Consider the following 16,971-nt stretch of genomic DNA (forward strand, 5'->3'; position numbering starts at 1 on the left):
CCTTGGGGGCTGCTGTTCAGAAGACAACATCCTTGAAGGACGAGCAGATAACTGTGTCCTTCTCATTTTCTGGATTTCTGGCACCGTTTGCCTGTGTGCTGTAAGGCTGAGCACTCAACACGCAAGGAAGTCAGTGGGAGTTGCCTTCTGAGCCACTCAGCAGGACTACAAAGATGGCATGAGCTTATGCACGGAGAATATTAGAAGGGACAAATCCCAACTAGAACTGGATGCAGGGGGAAAAGTGGGGACAAAGGATGAGAAAAAGGCTCTGGTACTTAATTCCTTCTTTGCCTCCATCTTGAACACCACCAAGTTGTTCTCTGGGTACCCAGGCTGCAGAGCTAGAAGACAGGCACAGGGAGCAGAACAAAGCTCCCAAGCTCCAAGAGGTACAGGTTAGAGCCACACCACTTAGAGGCACACAAGCCTGTGGGGCCAGAGGGAATTCACACAAAGGTACTGTGGGAAATGGCAGAAGTGTTCACCAAGCCACTTGCCATCCTTTCCCAGCGGCCCTGGCTAACTGGAGAGATCCAAGTGAGTGGAAGTTAGCAGAAGTGATGCTCGTGCATAAGCTTGGCTTGGGCACTGGGGAGGTGAGGAAGCAGATCCTGTTCAGAGCCGGCACGCACAGAACAAGCAGAACATCATGGCCAGCCCACACGGCTTCCTGAAAGGCAGGTGCTGCTTGAGAACAGACTGTGGGTGTTGACTACCTGGATTTTAGTAAGATCTTTGGCACTGTTTCCTACAGAACTCTCTGGGAGAAAGTGGCTGGTGTGGCTTGGAGGGGTGTGCACTGCTCACTGAGTTGCAAACTGGCTGGTTGGCCAGGACTCACATCCAGCTGGCAGCTGGAATCCAGTGATGTTGCCCAGGGCTCAGTCCTGGGGCCAGTCCAGCCTAACACCTGTGTCAGTGGTCTGGATGAGGGGATGGAGTGCCCCCTCAGTGAGTTAGCAGTGACACCAAGTTGGGTGGGAGTGCTGATCTGCTGGAGGACAGGAAGGATCTGCAGAGGGCCCTGGACAAGCTGGACTGATGGGAGGAGGCCAGTGGCATGAGGTTCAACAGGGCCAAGGGCTGGGTCCTGCCCTCGGGGCCCAGCAGTCCCCTGCAGCCTTTCATGGGCTGGGACAGAGTGGCAGGAAAGCTGCCCAGCAGGAAAGGGCCTGGGGGTGTTGTCCCACCAGTGGCTGGACGTGAGCCAGTGTGTAGCCAGGTGGACAAAAAGGCCACTGGCTTCCTGCCTTGGATCAGCAATGGCATGGCCAGCAGGTCCAGGCAGTGATTTGTCCCCCCTCTATGCGGCACTGGTGAGGCAGTGCCAGGAATCCAGGTTTGGGCTTTAGCCTTCAGGCTTGGGGCCCTCAGCACCAGACAACGGGGGCTGGAGCACGTCCAGAGAGGGGCCACAAAGCTGGGGAAGGGTGTGGAGCACAGGACTTAGGAGGAATGGCTGAGGGAGCTGTGGGTGTTTAGCCTGGAGCAAAGGAGGCTCAGAGGCACTTATCACTCCCTAGAACTGCCTCAGGGGAGGTGGCAGTGAGGTGGGGGCTGGTCTCTTCCTCCAAGGAAAAGGTGACAGGACAAGAGCAAATGGCCTCAGGTTGTATTGAGGGAGGTTCATTTTGGCTATGAAGAAAAAGTTTCTACCGAATGGTTTGTCAGGCCTTGGAACTGACTGAGCATGGGAACACTGGAATCACCATGCCTGGAGGTACACTACATGAAAACTGCTTGGATGTGCCATTTAGGGAACATGGTTTACTGGTGCACTTGCCAGAGTTAGGTTCATGGTTGGACTCGGTGATCTTTGTGGTTATTTCCAACCAAAACGATTCCATGATTCTATATTCTATGATTCAGAAGCACAGTGTTCCAAGAAGTTATTTGGACTTTTGTGCTTGTTTGTCCCTTGAACCTGGGCAGCACCCTGGACATTGTAAGAAAACAAGGGCTTTGTTGTCCATCCTCTGAACCTCCAGCCAGTTATGATCAAGCATCCATGCAGCTGATTTGGATGAGGAAATTGACCTTCCAGAAGAATGGTCTTTTCTGGGCTGTTGTTCTACTGGATGAGGCAGTGATGTGACTGAGCTCAGAGACCACAGCAGACGGGGTACAGAGGAACAGGGTGTTAGGTGAACAGACATTCAGTAATAAAACTTCTGTTTACTATCCTCTGCATTCATTCCAACTTGGAAGAAGAGTCTGCCAACATAAGTGGGCAGACTTAAAATAAGTGCCTCTGGAGGTGCTTAGAAGATGTGATGCTGTGGTTCTTAGGAGTTAGATTTAGTGGTGGCATTGGCAGGTTATAGTTCAACTTTAGCATTTTAAATATCTTTTACAACTTAAGCAATGCTATGACTCTCTGTGCACTGCCGTATAATGCTAAAACTCCTGAGGAAATTTCTCCCTGTTCAGACCTAAATCTTCCTGCAAAGTATTTCTCCACTGTCCTTCTGCTCCAATATACAAGAGCTAAGAACCCTTTTGTCACAACCTTCATCCAGGACATAGAATAACAGGGTACAATCTCCCCTCTACATCATATTTAAGAACATCCCTCTTTCACATCTCGCCAGAAAACATCTCTTCAGTTTTCCATCTGTGAGTGTTCTTGGGCAAAGCACTCTCTGTCAGGAAACTGATAGAAGCTATTCCTTGAGCCAGAGGGCTCAAAGTTACCTTAAGAAATTTCTATAGTGCAATTTGAAGAGTCTCAGGCAGAGACAATAATGCAAAATGCTGGAAATCTTTCGAAGTTCAGAGTGCTTTTTATATTATGTATAAAAGGTGACAACAATGATAGAAGCAGCTGCTTTTCCTGCACCCTCTTTTGAGTTGGCCTATTTTTAGCCTCCTCATCTTGAAAATCAAAATATAAAAAAGACGATAAAAATTGTTTAATGATTCCTTAATATACTCCATATATTAACGAACCTCCTGGTTACCTGAGAATATCATGAGTAAAAGGTAATGGGTATGTCTTCCCCAAATTATTTTGGGAACACACAGGACAGGCAATTATGAACTTAATGCATTAGGCAACTACTAGGCAGATTTATCAATCTAACTTTTGTAACATAGTTGTTTTAATCAGCCATTATGATAAATTGTTTTGGAGGTCCAGCACTAAATCACACTCTCCTTCAGTTTCACGTTTGCCACCAGAACCATTGTGAAAGAAAAAGGACTGATGATGGCCAAAGCTGGTATTAAAGATTTTAACGCCCTACTACAGCACATCTTCAACCAGTTTAACAATCTGGAATTTGTGTAGGATATTACTAGTAGCTCTTTAATGCAGAGCAAATGCCTAACTACAAGGAAACTTGCCTACTGCTTCCACCCAAGCAGCTGAGCAATGACAAGCCTCACAGATTTATTTTTCTTGCTCAGCCACACCTGTAATACCTCCACTTCTGTATACAAGTAATAAATTAAAATAATAATTAAAATTGAGATTATCCAGGATTACAAAGGAATACTGAGAATCCCTGTTGCTAGTCTATTCTTCTGAAACCCCAATACTCAAATCTAAGTAAAGTTCACCTAATTTTACAACAGGAAGTTGGGTAGTCTCAAAGATATAAGTTCTTCTGCTTTGCACTTCCTGCTTTCCTCAAATATAAATTAATTAAACCGGGAAACTAAGTGACAGAAGTCTTTCTCTCAATACTCTTCACACGTCATGTCTTCCTCCTTTTGCAATCAAAATAGCAAATATAGTACTAAATGAACATTCAGAAACATTAATTAAGCAACACCTGTTATGCTCCTGTCTACCAGTTTGTGTTCCCACCGTGACCACTAGAACAGACACAGATTAATTGAAATAGGATCCGAAGGTGTGTTCCAGGCTAGGAGTCACTTAGCAGTATGGATATACTAATAACAAGTAAATCTTGATGAAAGACAACATCCGACAGGAATACAGAGATCAAAATCAATATTTTACTATCTAAATTAAATAAAACTTTCAAAACTAAACTTTACACTAAAAACTGTCTGCCCCTAAAAAAGAAATAAAAATACCTGCAGTTCCTGAACAGTGTAACAAAAATGCAAATAGAAGGAGAAATGTAATTTGAAGACCAAAGTCTCACCTTGTTTAAGCCCAAGCTCAACTGGTGCTCCACTGAAGTAACAAAGCTACTTAAATTGGGCATTTGAATGACTATCAGCAAAACTTGGCACAAAAAATGAAATCAGCCTGACCAGTAATGCAGTGGGATCAGTGACGCTGGTTATTTGTTCCTAAGAAACAACCATCTAAACTCACATGGCTAAGAGCTACCTCAGATTTCTCTTAAAAGGATGTATCAACCTTGTTTTTCTTATGGCTTTCTACAGGACAAAACAAAACAAAACAACAAAAAAAAACTCCACAGAACTACAGCCCACATCTGATATAAACTACTGAAACTAGTGAAGCATAAACCATGTAGGCTGCAATGATTCATCAGAATTTACATAGTAGCTGCGTGCAAGGTTTCATCTCCTTTCAATAGGCAACCAAACCTAATATCCTCGATCTGCTCTGTGAAAGCTATTGTTAAGAATATCAAGGCAAAACATTGCTCCAGCTGCCAGCACATTTCTAAATTTAACATCAGACTCCTAGAACCTACTTGTGCCCACAAATTATTTTAATTCATAGCAGATGATTAGCCAGGCTGTAATCAATGAAAAGGTAAGGGTAAAAATCTCTTTCGCTTCTCTTTTAAGTCAGCATTTTCAAGCAACCTCCTGAGTATAATCCTAGAAATAAAAGACATAGAGCCTTTACCTATTGACACACATGCACAGATGGTACACTGAGCCAAACAGCAACTCATGAGGCCAACATGGATGTGCAGGCTGAGCTCTGCTAGCCAGCTGCCACCTTTCCTTCTGGCAAAATTAGTTGATGTGGGACGTGGGGAGCAAAGAGTGTCTGATTAGGCAGCATTTAGGTGAAATTGCACCTGTAGCAAAGCACTGTACAACACATCCCAGCCATCTAGCTTCCTGCAAGAAAAAAATAGGGCATCCCAGAGTAATGGGAGAAGTGCATGGCACAAATTGACTTTAAGGTGCTCCAGAGACCAGAAGATTTGGCCACAATCTGTTGGAGCTCAGAACCCTGTGAGTTTTGAGCTTTCTGTGCTTTCTGACACCCACTCCCAGGAGAACACTGCTTTTGACTTGAGGCCCTGGAGAAGGCTTCCAATCTGAGTGATGGAGTTAAAGTCATGGGTGTTGGAATAGAAGTGTGTGATTTCACGTGGTGAAAGGTTTTGAATTTGAAGGTTTTGGAATATAGTAATAGGTATAGGACAAGATGGAGGATTTTGGGTGTTGTCTTTTTCTGTCTTCTTCCTTCTTCATGATTTCAGGTAGTAATTTCTGGTTGGATAGCTGGTGCTGCACTGTGGGTCACAGGAGTTTTGTTATTGGGTCAAAAGTATAAATAATATAGGTGTTAGTTCTTTATCAGACTGTTTAGCTTTAAAAGACCTTGTAACTACCTAGATTCAGCCTCCATTTTGCTCATTTTTAGCTGGTAGCTGGAAGTGCTGCAGAACTCTCTGCACTTTAGATAAGATTTAAAAACAACCAAGTCCAAACATGAAAAAATTTGTCTCAGTGTTTTTAATCCCGACTCTGAGTGAAGACAGAAGAAAATGAAGACGAGCTACTAATTAACTGGTGCAGTTAACCCTTTTACAACAATCCCCTGGGACTGTTGGCCTTCCGAGTATGCAGAGTTCCAAGCATGCCTCCTAGTTACAGTAACCTGGGTTACCTCACTTCCCATTTCCCACTCCATCTGCAGGTTGCCCTGCTCGACTGCCCAGGCAGTGGCCAGCTGCAGGGCTCAGAGTTCAGACCGCAGACCTGATTCCATCAGCAGGGTCACCAAGGAGCGGAGCCGGACCCTGTGTGCGCGGTTCCTTCCTCAGCACGGGCCCCACCGCCCATCCCTGCGCTGCCTTCCCGCGAGCCTCGCTCCAAGCAGCTGGTGCTGGCTCCCCGTTTGATTAGTGCCAGCGTCCCAGTGATCCATGGTGGTACTGTCAGGCTCCCATAAAGCCAGAGTTTCACTTGCTGAGCGCTCTGCCTCACCACTGAGGAATCTACTCTGCCTTTCGTTTATAACATCTGCAATTAAGCAAACTGAGGGGCTTAAACAGGTGAGGCTCTGCAGAGTTCACAGGTTGTTTGCTGTGAGTTGCACGGTCACTGCTGTCCTAAATAGGGGTACAAGATAAATCACCAATCCCTTTCAGTGAGGAAGTATCTCCAAGGAAAAAAGAGCAGCTGCCAAACCAAAGGCGCAGGGGTAGAAATAGACAGCTGTAATAACAATGTTGAGCAGTAGTTAAGGAGAGTGCATTAATGAGCTTGTAACTCGTAGGTACAGACTGAGGTTAGAGGGTTAAACTGTGATTAGAGTCCCACTACTTCATTGCCAGTCTTTGGGTCACAAGTGATCTTTACAGATAATTTCTTACTATGCTGCTGCCTGGGGTGCATTAATTTGCTCTGCTGTGACTACCATGAGCCACCACAGTGGCCCACCACAGGGCCTCAGTAATGATTGTTGATAACCTTCCCTGGCACAGATCTGCTTGGATTTTGATGCATGGAGGGAGCACCATTCTGTTGAGTGCTTTATAGACCACTAACAATGTTATAATAATGTCTGTCATCTGCACTGGTATTTGGTATGGGTGTGGTCATATGTGCCTCTTGAGTTTTGCACCTGTTTCTGTAGAAACGGTGGATTACAAATGCCAGCTGAAAGGGTCATACCACCACCAGATCATTTTCATGTTAGAAAAGCATTCTCTGGAGTACTCACCTCAGACTTCTCCTCTTCTAAAACCAGAGGCATGCTCATGCATTTCTCTGGGATTCTTACCTGCATTTCTTCAACATGCACCTGGGACCAAAAAAACCCAAAAAAACTTAATAGCAGGATAAAATTATAAAATTTATCCTACAGCTTGCAAATATTCACTTTATTTTTGTACAAAAGCCCCAGAAAATATACAGATAGCTAAAAGCCATAAAGAGAAACATCCCACAAGTAAATAGAAATTCTAGGGTAAGCTTTGAATTGTTACAATTTTAAGGTAATGTTTTGGCCAATTTTTTAATCAATACAGCAGTTTATTTTTATTACGTTCACCTTTCTTAGCATAAAGTACATGGACTTTTGGGGCAGATATTAGTCTTTTGAGACTCATTCTCTGCTTGAATGATCTGTCAAATATCTGCAAAATGTTTCCTTGGCTTTTGACTAGTTGCAAGCAGCTCATTCTCTCTGACCAGATAATAAAAGAACAGGACATTTAAAATTCTTTGACAAACTGGAGTATATCCAAATCCTTCTCTGGGAAATTAATTTTTGTACATATGAACTTGAGGCATGTTTTTTTAAAGATTATGCAACTAGCAATTGAAACTTCTACTTCAGTTAAGACTTTAAGGAAAATCTATGCCTTACAAAATGCACACACTTTTAGGTGACAGGATAAAGTGAGTCTTCTCCCCAGCCTGGTCGAGGAAATTGGAAGTTAATATTTCTATTATAATGTAATTAAATTATGAATTGGGATTGAATATTTGAAAGTGTTTAGTACCTAATCCTTCCTGGGTAGTTTAAAATGCAAATATCCAAGAAGTTGAGTTTTTCTCCTTCAGTCAAATAGTCTTTTTGCAATTGAGTTATTGAGGTTATCCAAAAGGGTCACAGATTCAGCCACAGTAGATTATTTAAACTATAAGAGATAGTCTAGATACAAGAGATACATGCTTTAATACATGCAGTTCAGTGGTCCTACAAACTTGTAGGTACTTCAAAACTCTAAACACTAAAATAAGTGCTAGAATGTCTTTTATTGTATTAGAGGAGCTCTAGTTACCAACTACTGTTTTTCTGTGTCCCACATTAAAAAACATTATTAAAGTTGCAAAGCCCTGGAAAGGTCCTCCATGCATTCCCTTTCTGCATAATAGACTTATTTAAATACTTTTCCCTCCTTGCCCCAATCCACCCATAGCACTGGTTTAAAGTATGAGCAGCTATGCTGTTTTCTCATCAATGCCTGCAGAGCTTTCTCAGTCTGCTCTCAAGGTTCAACTAGTCATTATATCATTATGACTTTTTCTGTAATAGTAATTTTAAATTATCAAGTTTATTAATGAATTTCTTTCTACAACAGCTTTGACATGAATAAATATTGATAATCTCAGTTTACCAAAGGGCTTTTAATTGTGAAAACCCAATTTGAAAGACTTGTCATCCAGACTTCTAGACCTCCAGCATGTTTTATACTGAATTTAGCTATTGGTGATGTTTACTACACCTGTAAACCTATGTTGCCTCTACAAATGGCCTTAATGTAGCTGTCTGGAAAACAGGGGAGATTTGGTGACTGTGAAAAGTTAATATATAATAACTTAACCAAAACCATCACAGCTTTGTGGCAGAAACATGGACAGACCTCAGCCTTCTCTGTCAGATCTCCATTTTTTTCCCTGAAATCTCCTGTACCAATCAAGATCCCTAACTGGAAGTTTTCCAGGGGAGGTATTTTGTGACAGAATATGTCCTGTTAGGAAAATTAAATACTATTTAGGATGTAGAAAACTGCAGAAGCATAAACAGTACTTCTTCAATAGCTCACCCAAAATCAGACCATTTTCGTCCCTGTCTGTGCATGCTGCCATCTGCCTCCCCTCTAGCCTTCTTCACCTCCTTGTGAGTCAGGAAGGGGAAGGAGGGCTTCACCTAATTGCACAGAACTGGAAGGGTCTTGTCATAATCAGTTTATGCATCAGGCATCAAGGAAGCAAAAAAAACCCCATAATTCTAATATCCATTCAAGAAGAAAATTTTTAAAAGCCACATCATAACCCAAATGCATTTTTCCCCACATGAAGTGTTATTAGATACCAATCAGCTTTATTCAGACTCCACAAAGAAATGAAATCTGACTCCTGCAGAAAAATGGTTCCTTTGCTGCACACCTCTTATTCATCCCCAGAGCAATTCCATCTCATGCACAGACTGAGGCAAAATCCTGCGGACAAAATGGTACATAATCATATAATTAAATCTGCTGAAGTCACAAGCCTCAGGGGTCTAACTGAGGCTATGTGGACACCTCAAAGTGTAGCCCATTCATATGTAGGATATGGAATTACAGCATAGGTGGAATTTGCAGTATTGGAGCTTTATGCCTGAGCTGGTGGAGTGGTAGAAGCTGGCATCACCCTCAGGGTCAGCAGTCAGGGTGGGGTGCCAGGCCTTCTCCTTCCACAATTAACACTCGCAGCCTAACAGCTCCCCACCACCAGTCCCCCCACGCTGTCCCTACCTAGCTCCCAGCCCCACCTGTCTCCTCCATCTGTTCATCCTCGTCCCTACATCCTGCCTTTCAGACATCAAAGAAGGCTGAGAAGATGAAAAATGGTTCTATGGGCAACAGTTCTGTTTCTGAGTCTCAAGCAGATTACTTCAATTGCAAGAAATTGAATTGCTAGAAAGTGAAGGCTCTCTGTGTTACCAAAAATCTGAGAGGGAATATGCCTGAAAGGACTCCTTCTTACCTTTAAGTTCACATCAATTATATTTCATTCCTCTTCGGCACTGCTAATCCTGGCTTACCTTCAGATAAAAAGAGAAAAAAATTAGGTCAGTGTTTGAATCTGTGTGATACACAGACTCTAAAAGGAGATAGACAACTTAAACTTTACTTTTTAAACAACTGAAATTAGTTTTAAAGACTTTTACAAGATTCTGAGTGTCCTTAACTCCTGCACTGTTGTGAAAGACTTGTATAAAAGCCAACACAATATCCTGAGAAAATAATAAGTAAATTAATCTAGAAGTTGCACCTAACACAGAAATGTTAACTAAACAATACAGCTGGTGCTGCAACTGAAATAATTTTGTATTTCTTTTATCAGTAACAATATGGAAAATTATATAAGAAAGAAAACAGAATTGTCAAGTTGATTGTGACCTCTTTAATTTATGACCTGGTTTTAATATTATAGCCTATACTGCAAGCATCTGATCTTGTCCATCAGCAGAGCTGGGGTGTCTTCTCCTCTCTTTACTGCTGTACAAAATTATAAACTACAATAGGAAACCTCAGAGTGGCCTAGGGAGAGAGTTTAACTCCAAACTTGTTAATGAAACCATAACGTCATAAATTCTAAAATCCAAGCTGCTGCAGTAGACAATTACCTGCTGGTCTAAGGCACATTTGCCTCACTGCCATAGCAGACTCTCAGTACTGACCAACAATCAAGGATAGGAACATATATTGTGGATATGACTGGACAAACATGACTGCCATTCTCGCCTTTAAATCATGTCTTTGTTTCCAGTTTCCTGCCGCTGCCTGTTGTCTATTTCTCCGGTCAGTCATGATGCCAGCCTTCCCCATAGGCTGCTTTCCATGCCTGGGAAGGACTTCTGAGGGATCTCATTACCCTACCAGAAGTCCTTTAAGGTTATATGCAAGGCTCAAAGCCTAGAGAAAACTCATCTAGTCAGATTGTTCATGGAGTAGTGTGGTGCTGTCAAATTCTTCGTTCTACTTGTCTGTTTTCCCCACTCCCTTATCACATTGGCTTGTTACGTCCATGTCTGTTTTTTTAGCTGATACCTGCACAGGTACTGCACAGAGAGGTCTTCCACCCTACCCTGAGCTCCTCACCTCTGTGATAACACAAGCACAGAGCAAGAACAGACACTCTGCTTCACCCAGAGAGGTGACAGCGAGCAGCAGCAGCCTGGGATGCAGCTGTGTCTCTCCCTGAGAGGAGCCTGCAAGAAGCACAAGCCCAGGCAGTGGATATAACCCACGGTTTGGGTAAATGACCTGGTACCTTGTTTTTGTCTACATGTAGTATTTGAAATAGGCAGGGAGTTCTATTCTCCTGGTTGCCACCTCTCAGAGGGGTTTATGCACAAAGCGTTCAGTTCAAGTGGTACCAGAGAAACCTGGGAGCATAAAATAGCAGCTTTGGCAGCAGCACAAAGAAAGAATATCCAAATGTAACAAAGCTAGGCATAAATCCATTAAGTATCCTGTACTCTTTCAAGTACATTTTGTGAGCACACCTGCTCCATATACAGGCTGTATCTGATCCCTAAAAGAGCTTTGCCTATTGTAGAGCATGACAGTTGTAGAGGTCCTAATGTCTCCTTTTGGTTCTTGAAAAGATACAAAATTAGTTTAATTTTCAGGAAAAATCAGCTTTTATCTGCAGCTTCAAATTATTTAAAAGTTATTGCACTGTACTATATAGCAAGTGAAAGAAGGAAATGGCCAGAGTTACTCTTCTGCCTTTTATCCACAACTTCCATGTGGCTGCCATAAAAATGTTCTCAAAAAATGTGCTTTACAATGACTCTAAGTGGAAGTCACCTTCCATCTCCTGCCACTGTAAAGGTGAGATACAAATCTCATAACTAGACCTTTTGCATGATGCTTTACATATATAGTTTTGCTAAGCAAGTTGAATACTACAATCACCATATTCAAACATCTTTTGTTCAAAGTTCACAACATGATACAGATACAGAACACTGCTTGTAAAAATTCCTAAGTTTACTTTATCATGTCCAGAGATTTCAAAACTAGGCGTCTATATTCACATTCACATATTTGACTAAGTTCCCTGTTTTTCAACACTTGTTGCACCACTGTGAGCAAATCCTACTGGCTCTTTTACAGCTTCTTCTCAGGGTGAAGAACCCTTCACAAGAAAGTTCTGCCTTTCCAGACCTGTTAAGTCTGGCTTTACATAGATTCCACAGAATATACTCAATATTATATATTCAAAAAACCTCGCAAAGATTAAAAGCATCCCTATACCCATATTCAGGAGTTTTAAAAAAAGTGACGTGCTTTAACACTACTCAGCCTTTAGATGTAAGTTTGACTTCCAATGAGTTTCCAATGATTGATCACAAAAGAAGTTTGCCTGTCTTCTGAAAAAGAAAGAAGAGTTCAGCCAGACCTATATGCTGTCATTAAGGCTAAAGATCTCAAGCTAAAGCTGAGGCCTAGAGATGACTGTAGGGAATGGATGCAAGAACTGGAACAGTTCTGAATAAGCAATAGAAATGAGGATTAGTGAGCCATTCGGATGGGCTAATTATATCAGAAACTTTCATAAAGTTATCAAAGCAGATAGAGAGAAAGATAAAACTTTACTACAGCCATATATGAAATACATATGCATACATATTTGTATGTGTGCATACACATTTAACATGCATGTGCATACATGATTAACATCTAAATTTCATTTTTGATGTTCCAGTATAAACAACCCCTATTATAGAAACAAAATATCTTACTGTCAGGTCTCAGGGAAATTGTTCATCTGGTTCCTTCAAACAAAACACAAGCGGAGGGGAAAGAACTGTAGATAGCCATCAGTACGTCACTTGCCCCTACAGCCGACAAGGATTCAACAGTTGAAAAAGCCAGAGAAAAGGGTGGAGAACACTACTATTGATGGAAGCACTGGACCCTTACCAGAAGGGAGCCAGATGACAGAGCAGAGCTGTTCTGGGAGGGGAAGGACACAGTACTCTCATTTCCAAGTGGCATCAAAAGAGATTCCACTGTGTACTCCCCAAGGATTCCACGCATCTGAGTTCACCCTGACCACAATGCCTCATGCTGATAGCATACAGCTGCTTCCTTCACAGGCACAGATAATAGCCTCACTTCTAAAAAGAAAAATAATTATGACCTTTTCATTTACATGTGTGGACCTGCAGATAGAAACAAGGGGCAAGAGCAGACATTGATCATCTATCTCTTTCTGCAATTCTCACTTCTGTCTGTTTCTATCTTACTGATGCTGTAATATGTGGAAGGCACTGTTGCCCTCTCTCTTTATCAATATGGAGAGCATCAATTATCATCACAATAGAGATTGCTAACTCAAAGTGGCTGTCTACCCTGCTAGCTCTACCTCCAACAAGGCAGAGAGCAACACAGCACAACTGGCCCACCCAGCTGGAGGCCCTGACATTGGGAAAAACAACAGCTTGATGTGAGCAATCCCCTGAGCTGATAACTCCCTCTACCTTGAACAGTCTTATTCCATGTAAGACAGTAGGACTGTTCTGATTTTATGCCAAATTAATAGTGCAAACACAACTAAAAATGGGGAAAATATATTCACCTGCAACTTCCAGCTGGGAGGAAACTTGACAAGACTGTCAGAAATAATTGCAACGCTTTCCATTATTCCAAATAAAATGAAACTGAAGGAATATAATTAATAATGAGATCTTCCACACTGCTGCATACTGCAAGACCTGAGCTGTTGGAGACTTACAGTCTATTTCCATGGGTTCAAAACTTGAGACTTGCTGCTCTTTTGAAAGAATTCACATGGAGAAGAAATATTTTCCTTATAAGATTCAGGTGCCACAACACCCTAATGATTAAGAAAAAGCCCTCTGAATTTAAAGAGCTATCAGGTGGAGTAATTAGGGATTAAATTAGTTTGTGTCATAGCAGTAAGCAAAATTATTATGACAAATAGTCTCATCAATCTGAAGAATATAAGATCTTGGGAGTTGTGGAAACTGAGAATGTAAGGGCAAGACATTATTAACTGTTGGAAAACTGAGTCCAGGTAATAACATATGCAGAGAAGGCAAGGCAGACTTGCAATGAAATGTGCCAAATCCCACTGCAGATGTAAAAACAATATATTTGATGAAAAATCGAGCATCAGAAAATGCCCTTATTGCAATTAGCAGGAATACCAGATAACAACAAAACATAACAAAACAACAGTTCTGTCAGGACATAATCCTGTTTTTACAAACTGTCAAGAAGAATGCAAAATATGTAAGTCCATAAACACATACCAAATACAGTTATGTATATATTGAATACCAGAAAGACAGTTGTGTCTTAAACCCAGACTTTTCGTACAGAGCCTAAGTTCAACATTGCTTGACACTAGAAACCCAAATCTACGTCCTGGAAATCAATTTGCCTAATCAGAGACCTTATCCAGCCTGCAATTAATTCCAGACTTCTGTTCACCTAACACCCTGTTCCTCTGTACCCCGTCTGCTGTGGTCTCTGAGCTCAGTCACATCACTGCCTCATCCAGTAGAACAACAGCCCAGAAAAGACCATTCTTCTGGAAGGTCAATTTCCTCATCCAAATCAGCTGCATGGATGCTTGATCATAACTGGCTGGAGGTTCAGAGGATGGACAACAAAGCCCTTGTTTTCTTACAATGTCCAGGGTGCTACCCAGGTTCAAGGGACAAACAAGCACAAAAGTCCAAATAACTTCTTGGAACACTGTGCTTCTGAATCATAGAATATAGAATCATGGAATCGTTTTGGTTGGAAATAACCACAAAGATCACCGAGTCCAACCATGAACCTAACTCTGGCAAGTGCACCAGTAAACCATGTTCCCTAAATGGCACATCCAAGCAGTTTTCATGTAGTGTACCTCCAGGCATGGTGATTCCAGTGTTCCCATGCTCAGTCAGTTCCAAGGCCTGACAAACCATTCGGTAGAAACTTTTTCTTCATAGCCAAAATGAACCTCCCTCAATACAACCTGAGGCCATTTGCTCTTGTCCTGTCACCTTTTCCTTGGAGGAAGAGACCAGCCCCCACCTCACTGCCACCTCCCCTGAGGCAGTTCTAGGGAGTGATAAGTGCCTCTGAGCCTCCTTTGCTCCAGGCTAAACACCCACAGCTCCCTCAGCCATTCCTCCTAAGTCCTGTGCTCCACACCCTTCCCCAGCTTTGTGGCCCCTCTCTGGACGTGCTCCAGCCCCCGTTGTCTGGTGCTGAGGGCCCCAAGCCTGAAGGCTAAAGCCCAAACCTGGATTCCTGGCACTGCCTCACCAGTGCCGCATAGAGGGGGGACAAATCACTGCCTGGACCTGCTGGCCATGCCATTGCTGATCCAAGGCAGGAAGCCAGTGGCCTTTTTGTCCACCTGGCTACACACTGGCTCACGTCCAGCCACTGGTGGGACAACACCCCCAGGCCCTTTCCTGCTGGGCAGCTTTCCTGCCACTCTGTCCCAGCCCATGAAAGGCTGCAGGGGACTGCTGGGCCCCGAGGGCAGGACCCAGCCCTTGGCCCTGTTGAACCTCATGCCACTGGCCTCCTCCCATCAGTCCAGCTTGTCCAGGGCCCTCTGCAGATCCTTCCTGTCCTCCAGCAGATCAGCACTCCCACCCAACTTGGTGTCACTGCTAACTCACTGAGGGGGCACTCCATCCCCTCATCCAGACCACTGACACAGGTGTTAGGCTGGACTGGCCCCAGGACTGAGCCCTGGGCAACATCACTGGATTCCAGCTGCCAGCTGGATGCGAGTCCTGGCCAACCAGCCAGTTTGCAACTCAGTGAGCAGTGCACACCCCTCCAAGCCACACCAGCCACTTTCTCCCAGAGAGTTCTGTAGGAAACAGTGCCAAAGATCTTACTAAAATCCAGGTAGTCAACACCCACAGTCTGTTCTCAAGCAGCACCTGCCTTTCAGGAAGCCGTGTGGGCTGGCCATGATGTTCTGCTTGTTCTGTGCGTGCCGGCTCTGAACAGGATCTGCTTCCTCACCTCCCCAGTGCCCAAGCCAAGCTTATGCACGAGCATCACTTCTGCTAACTTCCACTCACTTGGATCTCTCCAGTTAGCCAGGGCCGCTGGGAAAGGATGGCAAGTGGCTTGGTGAACACTTCTGCCATTTCCCACAGTACCTTTGTGTGAATTCCCTCTGGCCCCACAGGCTTGTGTGCCTCTAAGTGGTGTGGCTCTAACCTGTACCTCTTGGAGCTTGGGAGCTTTGTTCTGCTCCCTGTGCCTGTCTTCTAGCTCTGCAGCCTGGGTACCCAGAGAACAACTTGGTGGTGTTCAAGATGGAGGCAAAGAAGGAATTAAGTACCAGAGCCTTTTTCTCATCCTTTGTCCCCACTTTTCCCCCTGCATCCAGTTCTAGTTGGGATTTGTCCCTTCTAATATTCTCCGTGCATAAGCTCATGCCATCTTTGTAGTCCTGCTGAGTGGCTCAGAAGGCAACTCCCACTGACTTCCTTGCGTGTTGAGTGCTCAGCCTTACAGCACACAGGCAAACGGTGCCAGAAATCCAGAAAATGAGAAGGACACAGTTATCTGCTCGTCCTTCAAGGATGTTGTCTTCTGAACAGCAGCCCCCAAGGACAAAGTTCCTCAGCACTCCCCAGTGCAAGAGAGACGCCAGGTGCTCGGCACATGGTCAGCACAGCCTTTTCTGTGGCTCCCTGCTTCAACAGATGTCTGGAAGTCCCTGGAGGTGGAAAATATTTTCATACAGACAAGCTTTCACTATTCAATTTTTCTGTGCCCAGGCCTGGTTTAAAGCCAGGGCAGACCTTTGCAGGGGAAGGTGTTGTGACTTGAATAGTGTAGGATTGTGCAAAATTTTTACACCTCACAGGCCAGAGCCACAAATCCAGGTTGCAGCCCCTGCTTCAATCCAGCGCCCTCAAACTTTGTGTGCTCTGCAACTGCAGCTTTCAAGCAGGGAGAATGACCAGCAAAGTGGAAACCTGAATATCTGCCACATAGATTTCTGTCGGAGGATTTATCCTGAGAAAGGACTGTAGGGAGCAATGTCGTGCTTCTACCTTGCATGGCCGGTGACAAAGTGACCTGCCATCTCCCAGTTCTACACATGTAAAGAAGTCCTCCTCTCTTCTCTAAGTGTGCTAAGTGTACAATGTTCACAACCCGAAACCTGCTCGAGTACCTCAGCTGAGGTTCCCTGCGGTCCAGCTAGCAATCCCAGCCTTGCAGTGTCACCTCTCTTACAGCAGAGCCCTACTTGTCCCCCGGTGCTCCTGGGTCAGCTACTCTTAGATGATGGAGCGGAAAAAACAGCTGCTCCCGGGGTGCCCGGCTA

At 43.7% G+C, this 16,971-nt stretch overlaps 1 long non-coding RNA gene across 1 annotated transcript; it reads right to left on the reverse strand.

The window, feature by feature from the left end:
- Positions 1-5,627: 5,627 nt before the first annotated feature.
- On the reverse strand, positions 5,628-9,807 carry LOC148219751 (uncharacterized). Its single transcript, XR_015799189.1, has 4 exons — positions 9,763-9,807; positions 9,616-9,673; positions 9,034-9,086; positions 5,628-6,940 (listed from the first exon to the last, which is right to left on the reverse strand). It is a non-coding gene; the product is annotated as an uncharacterized LOC148219751 (long non-coding RNA).
- Between the last annotated feature and the right edge of the window lie 7,164 nt (positions 9,808-16,971).

The sequence above is a fragment of the Sturnus vulgaris genome, chromosome Z (genome assembly GCF_052056855.1).
Source record: "Sturnus vulgaris isolate bStuVul1 chromosome Z, bStuVul1.hap1, whole genome shotgun sequence".
NCBI classification, from domain to species: domain Eukaryota; kingdom Metazoa; phylum Chordata; class Aves; order Passeriformes; family Sturnidae; genus Sturnus; species Sturnus vulgaris.